Source organism: Ammospiza nelsoni, chromosome Z, assembly GCF_027579445.1.
Source record: "Ammospiza nelsoni isolate bAmmNel1 chromosome Z, bAmmNel1.pri, whole genome shotgun sequence".
Taxonomy (NCBI): domain Eukaryota; kingdom Metazoa; phylum Chordata; class Aves; order Passeriformes; family Passerellidae; genus Ammospiza; species Ammospiza nelsoni.
In genome coordinates, this window is record NC_080669.1 from 17,142,898 (window position 1) to 17,155,657 (window position 12,760).

Genomic DNA, 12,760 nt, shown 5'->3' on the forward strand with positions numbered 1-12,760 from the left:
AGGAGGGTCAAGTCCCTCAGGAAGTATTTAAGGGGCTTGCTAGGGCATCTAGGAAAAAAATTAGAGAGGCCAAACTCAGTTTGAACTTAATTTGGCAACTTTTGTAAGGGATAATAAAAAATGTTTTTACAATATTAATATCAAAAGGAAGGGTAAGACCAACCTTTATTCTCTACTGGATGTGGGAGGGAACTTAGTAAGTGCAGATGAGGAGAAGGTGGAAGTGCTTAATGCCTTCTTTGCCTCAGTCTTTAGTGGGAAGATGGCTTGTCCTGAGGACAGCTGTGCTCCTGGGCTGGTAGATGGTGTCAGGGAACAGAATGGTCCCCCCATTATCCAAGAGAAGGCAGTCAGAGAACTTCTGAGATGCTTGCATATTCATAAACCTATGGGCCCAGATGGGATCCACCCCAGGGTGATGAGAGAGCTGGCAGATGAGCTTCTGAAGCCACTCTCCATCATTTACCAACAGTCCTGACTCACTGGGGAGGTTCCAGATGACACCCATTCACAACAAGGGTGGGAAGGAGGATCCTGGTAATTATAGGCCAGTTAGCCTGACCTAAGTAAGCCCAGGCTAAGTAAGCCTTACGTGGTAAGGTAATGGAGCAGTTTATATTGAGTGTCATCACAGAGCACTTACAGGATGGCCAGGGTATCAGACCCAGCCAGTGTGGATTTAGGAGGGGCAGGTCATGTTTGACCAACCTGATCTCCGTTTATGACCAGGTGACGCACCTGCTGAATGCAGGAAAGGCTGTGCTTGTTGTTTATTTGGACTCCAGCAAGGCCTTTGACATCATCTCCCACAGCACACTCCTGGAAAAGCTGGCAGCCCACGCTTGGACGGCAGCACTCTTTGCTGGGTTAGGAACTGGCTGCATGGCCAGAGGGTGGTGGTGAACGGTGCTGCACCCAGCTGGTGGCTGCTCACCCTGAGGGGTGTCCCTCAGGGGCCTGTGCTGGGGCCAGTTCTGTTCAGTATTTTTATTGATGACATGGATGATGGGATTGAGTCTTTCAATAGTAAATTTGCAGATGACACCAAGCTGGGAGCGTGTGTCAGTCTGTTGGAAGGTAGGAGGGCTCTGCAGGGACCTGGAATAGTGGGTTGAATGGGCAGAGTCCAGTGACATGGTATTTAATAAGTCCAAGGGCCCAGTCCTGCATTTTGGCCACAATAACCCTCTGCAGCACTACAGATTGAGGATGGTGTGGCTGGACAGTGTCCAGGCAGAAAGGGACCTGGGGCTTCTGCTCGACAGCCGGCTGGACATGAGCCAGCAGTGTGCCCTGGGGGCCAAGAAGGCCAAGGGCCTCCTGGCCTGTACCAGGAACAGTGTGGCCAGCAGGAACAGGGAGGTCATCCTTCCCCTGTACTCAGCACTGGTGAGGGCACACCCTGAGTGCTGTGTCCAGGCCTGGGCCCTCAGTTTGGGAAGGACATTGAGTCACTTGAGCGTGTCCAGAGGAGAGCAACAAGGCTGGTGAGGGGCTTGCAACACAAGCCCTGTGAGGAATGGCTGAGGGAGCTGGGGATGTTTAGCCTGGGGAAAAGGAGACTCAGGGGTGACCTTACACTCTCTACAACTTCTGAAAGGTGGCTGTAGTCAGGTGGGGGTCGGTCTCTTTCACCAGGCAGCAGCTGACAGAACCAAAGGACACGGTCTCAAGCTGTGCCAAGGGAAATATAGGTTGGATATTAGGAAAAATTTTTTTGTGGAAAGAGTGATAAAGTGGAATGGTCTGCCCAGGGAGGTGGTGGAGTCACCATCCCTGGATGTCTTTAAAAAAAGATTGCATGTCACACCCAGTGCCATGGTCTAGTTGAGGAGTTAGGGCATGGGTTGGACTCGATGATCTTGAAGGTCTTTTCCAACCTAGTGATTCTGTATGTGATTCTGTGTGTGTGATTCTCTGGAAGGAGCAAAAGTAAAAGCCTGGGAGGATGGTGGATTGTTTCATTAGTTTGTCTTATCCAGTCAAAAACAGGCACAGGCTTCCCAAAGAGGTGGTTGATTCCCCTAGTAAGAGGCATTTGGAAAATGCCCTTAATTAAATGCTTTAATTTTGGTTAGCTTTGAAGGGGCCAGGCAGTTGGACAGGATGATCTTTGCAGGTTCCTTTCAAAGATTCGACTTCTATTCTATTCTATTCTATTCTATTCTATTCTATTCTATTCTATTCTATTCTATTCTATTCTATTCTATTCTATTCTACTCTACTCTACTCTACTCTACTATCTCTTGTTGCTTATCTGGAATATACTAAAGACTGAGTCCTGTGGGCGACTTCCTGGGCAAACACAGAGTGCATGACTAGCCCTGCCCTGAAAAATGGGCAAGCCAAACAGAAGCAAGAGGATGGATACATGAAAGAGCAGACCAACAATGCAGTCATTAATACAGCTGTTGTAACTCTTATAAATTATGATTTTGATAGATGTTCATCACCTTTTGATAGCATTACCCAACTTCCCCAAATGAACATCTTCCCCACCTGTGTTCAAGTACAGTCATACACAAAGTTGATTAGTCATTCCTTAAAACTATATGAGAAAAATGAGTCATTAAGAAAGAAAAAAGAGAGTGGAAAAGCATTCTCCTAAAAGCTGTGCCAAATCTCTATTAGTCAGTTCCTAACATTCACTTAATCTTCTGCTAGGTTATCACCTTTTTGTTAGTGTTACTAGGTCAAGTGTTTGTAAAATGGGACTAATCTGAGCTGGCAGAAGCAGTCTTCTCAAATAAAACTAAGGGCACCCTTTTCATATTATTTTCCAGTTCAGCCTAAAAGGCAAAAGAACTCCACTTCTCATGTTCATTTTGCAATTTTCTTTTTCACCTGACAGTTAGTTAAAAAAGCAGAAGAGAACTATGACTGGAAATACAACCTCACATAGGCAGATGTAGCCTTGTAAATCTGGCAGGAACATGGATGGCTTCCTGAGCAGAAAGGACAGGGCTTATCAAAAGATCATTCAGAGGAGTCTATGAACAATTTGGTATATGAAAGAAAGCCTAGGTTTAAGTCTACAGTACACACTGTTACCAGCAGCAACTAAAAGCTCTTCCAATGGAGGAGGCATAAGACCAAGACCAAAATTACCACATTTGGTCTCAGTCCTTCAGCACTTTTCTAGGCAGTTAGGCTGTGACCTGATAAAAGACACAAACAGACACTATGCTACAGCCTAAAAATTTTTGGCATAAATGGCTTAGTTTAGAAACTACGTATTATTTAGATCCATGGGACTGCAAGCAGAGAGATTAATCTTCAGAAATTACCCATATGCCCTGACCTGTTTGTGACCACACATGACCAAAACACATGAACAAACTTAAATTCAAACTCTGCAAGTCTGTGAATTCTTTGGTACCAAGTAATTCCAAAGAGTTGTGGAACAGAATTGTTAACTATAGTAAAAAAATACATACAAGTAACACTGTGCAGTTGCAAATGATCCTTATTCCAGATGACCAGAAATTAAACATATAGCAGCTGTTTCCCAGGCTTAAACTCCTCACCCAGTCATGTGTATGCTGGTACATGTAGCTATTTACAAAGTTCATACGAGATAGTGCTTCTGTATCTGTGAAACAAAGCCTATAGAACTAGAAATAGTAATTTTCTAAGTGTAATGTAGAAATGAACTCTAAAATCACACTGGAGCATCCTAAGGGACAACTAACTAATGACAGATGTATGAAAATAACAAGTCGTGAACATGACACTCTTTCAAATTAATCAAAGTCTGAAAGGGACAATATGAATACTGAGAAAATTTAAATTGCCAGTTACCTACCAAAAGCAGATTATTTAATATTTGGAAAGAAAAAAAGTATAAGTATGCTAGATACATAAGTATTTTACGTATTCAATTGTTTCAATTGTTAGAGCCATGCCCTCATAGGAAATTTGGTCCGTTAATGGAACTTGCTACTATAAACACTGGAAGAATGTCAAGAAAATTCTTCAGGGAGAAAAAAACTGTGCCGTGTGATAATGATATTCCACTATAACAGTTATCAGCTAATTGGCCATCTAGGAAGCTCTGCCATTTCCCTGACACTTCCAAATATGCAACAAACAAAAAAAGCTTACCACTGGAGGGTATTGTTATGCTAAGCTGTAGAAGAAAGGCACCCGAAGGTGCCAACAAATTTATTACACAGGTGTAATGTCAAGATGTAGCAGGAAGGCACATGAAGGGGGCAACAAACCTGTTATGGCCATGTGGTGCTGTTCACACAATGAAGTACAAAGGCTTCTTTACAAAAAAGATGTGATCATTTCTCCATTATTAGGCACAGCAGGAGCCTCAGTTGATGAAAAATTGAAAAAACTTATAGAGTTTTACAGAAGATAAGCTGTACCAAAAATCCATGTCACAGAATGTCAAGATGTAAGTACAATAAATTAGTCTGCATCCTAAAAAGTAGATGCTTAAAATAGGCAGTCAACAACCAAATCAGGTAATAAACCCTAGGCCAAATGATCTCCAACTTTCACAGTTTCATTACCAAAACTGTTACATCCTGAAGATATTCTCATTAGCTACATTAGCTGTATCATAACTGTAAGTACTTGTAAAACACAAAGCAACTAGTGCAAACAAGCCGTTTCCATCTGGGGAAAAAATGGAGTGAGAAAAACATGAGACAGAGTGTTTTGATGTTATCCAGAAGGCTTGGGGGAGGAATCTCTTTCAATAGAAGATGATATCACTACTCTGTGTCCCATCAGGGGAAAAATAGTAGGAATATTTCTTCATCCAAAAGCAATGTCTGCTTTTCCAACAAACATTCTGCTCAAAGGAAACTCTGACCATTAGTTTTCTTCCAAACAGCCCTTCACCACTAGAGAAGATAAAAAACTTTCTTCTGGCTTCTCTTCATCCTGATATCCCATCTTCTTTCTCCCTTTGAAATAAACAGAGTCAACAGGAGAGTCCACACCCAGTATGACCCTGTCAGAAACCTTGATGACAAATAGCTTTTGGTTTCTCTGACAAGCCTCTCCCAGAGCCTACAGCTACACTTTCTGACTGGAGTTTCCATTTAACCTCATGTCTGTGCCTTCAGTCTCTGCTTAGCTACATCATAGGTGCTCTTGCCCCTACTGTGCCTGAATCATTGTTTGGATTCACCTGCCTCCAGGGCCAGGGGACAGCACTATGTTGCCAAGGCCACTACCTGGCCTGCCTTGTGGCTGCTCTCCTCAAACCTTCTTTTGGGAAAACCAGCCTTTTCTTGCTGCTACCTGACCTTTCCATGATGAAAAGACACTTGCCTTCCTAGAAGAGTCCCACCTGTCCTCACAAATAGGTTGGTAACTTCTGCCTCTGGAAGTCCTCCTTAATAACAGTCCTTAAATGCTCTGATCTGTCACATCTGTAACACTTAATAGGTTTGTAAATGGTGGCAGTGAATAACTCAATTCAGCATAAAAAAATGCAATGGGAAACAAGATTTATAATATTCCCTGACCATCTCCAAGCATGTATTGTGAATTAGAGGGAGAACATACCAAAATTTTTGATGCACCCTCAAAACATACCACCTCATTAATGATGCATTACATACATACCCAAGATTCATACTGACTGGATCCTGGGAGTAGGCCAGTGAAAAGGACTTAGATCTTTGCTGCCATACTCACTGCAAGGACTCCTATTAAATTTTTCAAATTTTTTTGTCCAAAGGACAAAGAGTGTCGCAAAACAGACAGATACAACAGGAAGTGTTTGGTACTGTCTTATCAGCATTGAAAAATGGTTATCCTGAGAGCTGAAACAGCAAGTATTCCTCTTGCTCTATGCCTGTCTTTTGTCTCCTGATCCTGTGCTCTATGATTCAAATGGCTACTTTTGAGCTTAAACATGGATTTGGGGTGACCTTCTGGGTTTCCTCTGAACTGGCCAATGCCAAATATTTATTTTAAAAACAAAATGTATTTACCTCACTGGGGCTAGGGGCTGTATGTTCCAGATTATACAGATTCTGTCAGTTCTATGCACAAATACTGATTTTGGAGCATAATTTTAGGTCCCAAATTTGCTACATTTTGCATCAGCATTTTCCTTTAAGGTCTAGGAACAATTGAAAATTTTATATCAACAAACACAGTCATAATATCTTTCAATTTCTGCCATTCTTAAATATTACACACTATTTCAAGGCTCTTGAAACCCAAACTCTGCCAAAGCCTTTTGTTGTTCTCACCTGATCTTTTGCCACCTCCTAAAGCATCCAAGGATCTTGCCAGCTCTGGACTAATTTGAAGAGGCTATAGTTAACAGGTTAGCTATGTTGTTTCCAGCACTGGTCATTTAGTTAGTACATTCCAAGAGGCAGACATATATTAATTTGTTGCCATGTGCCAATAAATGCTATTTAGGTTTACTGTGATCTTAGAATGATTCTGCATTGAAATCAGGAGACTAAACATGGTCTCAAATGCTACATTTTCCTCATGTGAGGTTATTACAGACTTTATAGTTAAACAGTGTAGCTAAATTCTTTAATGGTAACTTAATGCATGACTATGGCAAGAGCACATGTATTTTAACACATCACAATATGTAATTGTCACTTTGAGTATTTCCCTTAAAGGAACTGGTTTAGTCAGAGAAAGCATCTACTTTTGCTTCTCTCCAGAAGTGATGATCAGAGTCAAAGATGCAGCTTTATTTCTCACTCAGTGCAGTGAGCAGTTTGGGGGAGTAGCCATACCCTAGAGGAGCTGCCAGCCTGTACCATGCACAGTAAACCTGAGAGGGGTAGGACCATGGAAGTCCATGGCTGCTCCTTCCAGATGTCTGCTGTTCTACACTACTGTATTAATCCTGTAATAAACCAAAAAAGGTGGAGGAAGTTACCTTTTTAAATGCAGATTGTGGAGTGACTTTGCAGTTTAGTTGCACCACAACAGCTGAGGAGATGGTAAAATTGCAGTGAATTGCAGGGTTTAATAAGGACTTTTATTTCTTGAGCTACAGTCTCTAGTTGAAAGCCTTGTGTTGTCAGGCTGCAGCAAGTCAAATGACCTAGTCAATGACTACCCTGTTAAGAAATCTCTTAGGTTTTTTTTTTTCCAGGAAACTAAACAAAGAAGTTCCTACTATAAGTGGTACTATATAGTATTCTCAGAAATATAATGTATCCGGTTACATAAACATAACATACTACAAAGAACTGGAGTTTTAGTAGAAGAATTACCTGAAAACCAACAATGTATCCAATTATTCTGAGTAAATAGGAGCTACATAAAATGGATAATAGGTCCTCATTGAATAGAGAGCAGCTTAGAAGACCTTTTAGCTGCCAAATATTAATTTATGTCATAAACACTCAAAACGATGGAATTACAACTACAACTCCAAAACACAAAACCAGGTAATTTGATTTTGGTTTGTAAACAAGTGTTAGCAATATGGACAACAACAATATCAATAAGAGAAAAATACAGTAGTTGTTATTTTCTTTAAACTTGATAGAATAACATCAAAGACAAGTAATTTTTAGTAAAACATGGTGTGGCTAATACCAGATAAACATAGTTTGTTTAAAATGGATCAGTTTGGCTAATTGCATCTGTCTACTCGTATTTGTAGGCTGAGCAGACAAAATATCATGCACCCAGGCCCTGATGCTATAATTGGATCTGTGCATACAGATATCTGTTCTTCCTCGAAGTTCTATCTAATTAAATCACACTATATACCTCTTTAAAGTAAACAAGACCATCATTCAGTTTATATGAATGTATAAAAAAGGCAGCTGGAAACAACATATCTGTTCAACACAATCACACACACCCAAGTTATAGAGAGCACAACTCCACGGACTTCCCTAAAGTTGCAAGAAACAGGAATTTGACATAGGTCAGGAAGAATACAGTTTAAATTAATGAGAAAAAGAGAAAAGCTACAGACATAACAAATCAGAGAAGCAAGTTGAAATTAATAAATAGAATAAGGGGACCAATTAAAAACAAACAAACAAAACCACAAATGAACAAAACTTCCAAACTGAAAACAAACATAAAGTCACTAAAAGTGTGACAGGTGAAGTAGGAATAGTACTCCCAAAGCCCAAGTTTGCTTCCTAGAAGTGTTTTCCCTCACATTATCTTTATCTCTCTTTCTCCCCTTCACTGCTTGCCTCCCAGGAAGGGAATGATCAAAGTTTTCTCCCTTTGTGTTGTTCCCTGCTTGTGTTAGCAACCAGCTCACAGGTCCTATCACAAAGGATTTATTTTCTTTCTCTATTATAACAATCTATCAAAATTTCTATTGGCTTTGTGAATTGTAGTTGAAAGCTAATTTAAAAGCATTCTTCAATGGCAGCAAAGTCTAGATTACTGGCAAAACACACTTCTTTCTATTTTTATAATGTACAGAGCAATTACAGGAGAACACTTATAGTATTTTCAAATTACGTTGTATATTTAACTTGTAACAAGAAACATGTGTGCTAAGGGATGAAACTGTATGTCATTTTTCACAATCTGACCTTTAAAGAAAAGTTCTTTCAAAGGACTCAAAAATCCTTAATTTTTAGATTTATATACATATAAAAATGTAATTACTAACATATATAAGATATATTCCAATACATTGGAAATATTGAATATATTCGTATATTCTCATATGTTTATATGTACGTTCTCATATTAGCATATCTAAAATAGATACATTGATAAATATTCTCATTTCCTTTTCTCATAATAACTGATTCAAACATAATAATTTCTGAGTCTGCTGTTATGTCTAAAATTTATTTTTGACCCTTATGTTACGACTAAAATTCTTTTTTTTTTTTTCAAAAAACTACTCCCCAAAGTACTTTGATCATGGTGACTTGTCCTGTTCCTGTAGTTTGTGGGGGAACAGAAAAGCAAACTTCTAGATAGTCCTGCACTCTTAGGAGTGAAATCTATCATACTCACAGGACATTCAAGAATTGTCCTGCGACTGTAATCCCTTTGATTGAGGCTACACTGTTAACAACATAGCCCAGAAAAAGAGTTAGCTCGGGGAAGTCCACCCTACACAGGACATAACCAGAGGAACACAATTCCTTGCAGTTACATGAAACACAGATGTCTCTATCTGGTATCTCCAGGGCACCTCTTGCCCTTGGGCAAGGAGCAGGACGTAGATGCAGCTCTCTTGAACTGCCCAGAGCCACAAGTATGTCACCAGACCTTGCCCAGCATCACCCAGCTTCCTGCTCTACTCTCCAGTCAGGGGACCAGACATCTGTCCCCTGCACCCAGGGAATGTGGACTTCAGAAACTCTGCTTGGGGAAACCTGGGGTGGAGATGGCGTGGCAATCTGGTGTTACAGTGTGAGTAGGGGAGTGCAGCTGTGAAGGGGCCCTGATCCCAGCTCAGGTTGTGCAAGATTGACTGCCAGAGTGGCTCCTGGTCAAGTAGGGAAGTTTCCTTAACATGTGGCTCAGCGAATTCACAAACTCACATGTCCAGCTTTTACAGGGACAGGGGCTGACCACCTTTTAACAGCACAACACCCAGTACCACACAGAGGAAAAGCACAACCAGCATCCCCAGCATGGCTGGTACCTGAATCCCATCTTCTGATGCCAGGTGAGTGGCAAGCTTTCTCCCTCTGTCCTTGCTGCCTCAGGTGCTCTGTGGGACCCAAAGGGGAGGAGGACCCTGGGGCCCTCAAGGGATGATGAAGCCTCTGACCTGTGGCTGCTGCCCTGAACCTTGCAGCACTACAGGCTGGGGGAGGAGTGGATAGGAAGCTGCCTGGCAGAAAAGGACCTGAGGTGCTGCTTGACAAATGATGGAACATGAGGCCATAGTGTGCCCAGCTGGCCAAAAAGAACAATGATGTCCTGGCTTGTACAAGCAATAGTGTGGCCAAGAGGACCAGGACAGTGACCATCCTCCTGACCATCACTGGGTACTGCTGAGACTGTGCCTCAAGTCCGGCTCTCAGTTCTGAGCAGGAAAGACACTAGGGTTCTGGAGAGAACCCAGGGAAGGAAAACATAACTGAGGAAAGGTTTGGAGCCCAAGTCTTCTGAAGAGCAGCTGAGGGAGCTGGGGATGTTGAGCCCGTTGAAAAGGAGGCTCAAGGGAGAGAGACCTTACCACTCTCCACAACTGTCTGAAGGAAGGTCGAGGTCGGTCGGGGTCGGTCACTTCTTCCAGGCAGCCACGGACACGACAAGAGGAAATGGCCTCAAGCTGTGCCAGGGGAGGGCATCAGGAGGAACGCTTTCACAGAAGGGGTGGATAAAGTTTGGAATGGGGCTGCCCAGAGTAGTAGTAGAGTCACCGTCCTTGGAGGTGTTTAACGAAGGACTGGACGTAGCGCCATGGTCTAGTTGACATGGTGTTCGGTCACAGATTAGACTCGATGACCTCGGCGTCTTTTCCAGTTTAAGCGATGCTGAGCGATCGATGCCTTGTTCCCGTGCTCCGCGGCGGGCGGGCGAGGCCGCGGCACAGCCCGACCGCGCCCCACAGCGGCGGGACCGCCGCACTGCGCAGGCGCCACGGAGGGAAAGGCCGGGGGGCGCGGGCCCTCGGTGCGCCTGCGCCGCGCTCCGCTCCGGGGCGGCCCCGCCCGCGGGCGCTCCCCGCCCGCCCCGCCGGGCCGTGCACGGGGGTCCCGCTCCGCCGCCGCGCCGGGGCCGCGCTGAGGGGCGGGCGGTGGCCCCTGGCCGCGGGGAGCGCCCCAAGGGTTCCACCTGGTGCCGCCTGCGGCGGGGCGGGGCAGGGCGGTGACCTGCACATCCCGGCTCCTTCTTCCTCGGAGCAGCGGGGGTGGAGAGAGAGGGGCTGGGGGAGGTTCTCTCCGCCCCCGTCGGAGGGAGCGGAGCGAGGGGAAAGGTGGGTGTCGGAGAGGGGCCGGGTTTCGGAGGGGCCGGGCTTGGGGTGGGGATATTCCCGAGGGCTGCTCCGCCAGGTACTTGTGGAAGGAGGAAGCCGGCGGCCGTCGCCGAGCTGGAGCTGAGGGGCCGGGCGCTGCCGCGGGGAACTTTGTGGTACTCAGGGCGTGCGGGTCTGGCTTCCGTTCCCTTCCTCTTTCTTTTTCTCTCTTTTTCTCCTAAGGCGGCCGGCGTCGCGTTTTCCCCGCGGCCGTGGCCAGGGCCGGTTTCCTGCCCCGCGGGGGCCGCGGGCCGGGATGCGCCGGGAGGCGCCGCTCGGCGGGGCTGGACGCGCTCCCGACCCTCCGCGGGCGGAGGTGCCGGCCGCTGCTCGGGGCCTGCCCGCGTTTTAAACTTTATTACGGAGTTACCCCTAATAAGGTGGTAAAAAATCCTTTGGCGCGCGGGTTAGCGGTGGATCGCGATGAGTTTTTGGGTATTTGCGGTTTCACGTGGTAGTTGAAGTTTAGTACCCCGAGTCTGGGGGGTGCTTGTCTGTAGCAGAGAGAACGTGGAGCCGCTGCTTATTCGCCTTGTCGCTGGTGCCTGGTTGAAGTGCATATGTGGAAGCGAACTGATTGACATCTATTCTGCGGGGTTAATCAATAATCAGGATGGTTATTCATGTAATGCATTTTTATAGACCTTACTGAAAGCCTTGACTATGCAGCAGATTGCTACAGGGATGAAGTTTCTACAGCATTGTAGTCCTCAGAAGATAAAAATATTTTAAACAAGTCTGAATTATTGTGCTCCCACTGCTGGGATAGTGTGACGGTAGCTGGCTGTTTTATGTCTTGATAAAGTTTTGCAACTTGAAACTAAGTAATAAACCCAAGTTCATTGTGTGTACTGCTAACTTCCCTGGCTACTTTTTAAGTGAAAATTTGATTGCTGATATTTTTCCTTTACCTATTGATATTTCAAAATCCAAAGTCTTGGCCATGGTGGGAAATTCAGCTGTCCCAGGAAACTAACCATGCCCAATGTTTATTTTTTTCATTGTAACTGTATGCAGAGGTGAAATGTTCACGGAAGTCAGCGCTTCCAACTTCATGCAAAGATGTAGATGTTACACTAACTTAAACTTGTGTCCTGCATGTTGGTGACTTGTAAGACCTTTGCTGTTCTTAAAATCTAGGTATTCTGATACAGAAGTTAAGGCTTCTTTTTCCTTGTGATTCAAAAAATTTCCTGACATCTTTTAACACACTGTGGTAGTAGAATCCTTTATAGGGAGACATATTGATGAGAAAAGTCTTTTATAAATGCTGATTAATGAAGCAGCAAATAGTCTAAAGAGGTATATTTTTGAAAAATTTAATTAAAATTTCTACTGAGTAATTCTGCTATGATCAGCATTTTTTCACATTTGTTTTAAAAGTGCAAAACTTTAAGAGAAAATTAAGAAAGTTCTCACTGGAGTGAGAATATTTCTTTTATTAATTTGTCAAATGTGCTTGTAGAGGAACTTGTAATTTTGTTTTTCCTGTGTTCTGTTTGAGAATGCAGGGATGCTTTTTTGGTGGTTTTTTTTTTTTCTTTTTTCTTTTTTCTTAAGTTGTGGAATTGCTATCTAATGCGGGTGTAGGATTCCTGTCATACAATTAGTATGATGACCTCTTTTCTAAAGTATTTTTTTCTTAATTTTCATGAAGGTTTTATTATTTCAGTTGAGAAAGGAGGGAAGAAGAGTCATGTATCAGCCCCGAAATACTAAAAAGATAACTTATGTTGACATTGTTTCTGGGTAGAAATGATGCAGGTAAAATATATGTAGTTCTTAAACTGTACAAATCTAACATTGCAAGGTAGAACCTCCCTAAATAACTTCCTTTTGAGAGAGTAA

The 12,760-nt window shown here is 43.4% G+C and overlaps 1 protein-coding gene across 4 annotated transcripts in view; it reads left to right on the plus strand.

The window, feature by feature from the left end:
• The first annotated feature begins 10,665 nt into the window (after nt 1-10,665).
• Nucleotides 10,666-12,760, plus strand: part of PTBP3 (polypyrimidine tract binding protein 3) — a 38,578-nt gene continuing 36,483 nt past the window's right edge. The window contains exon 1 of one of the 4 annotated variants that reach the window (XM_059491909.1): nt 10,666-10,873. The gene's annotated coding sequence lies outside the window, so the exon portion shown is untranslated. Of the gene's footprint in view, nt 10,874-10,970; nt 11,046-12,614; nt 12,677-12,760 lie in introns of those variants that run through there. The other 3 variants (XM_059491912.1, XM_059491911.1, XM_059491910.1) reach the window with 3 other exon arrangements.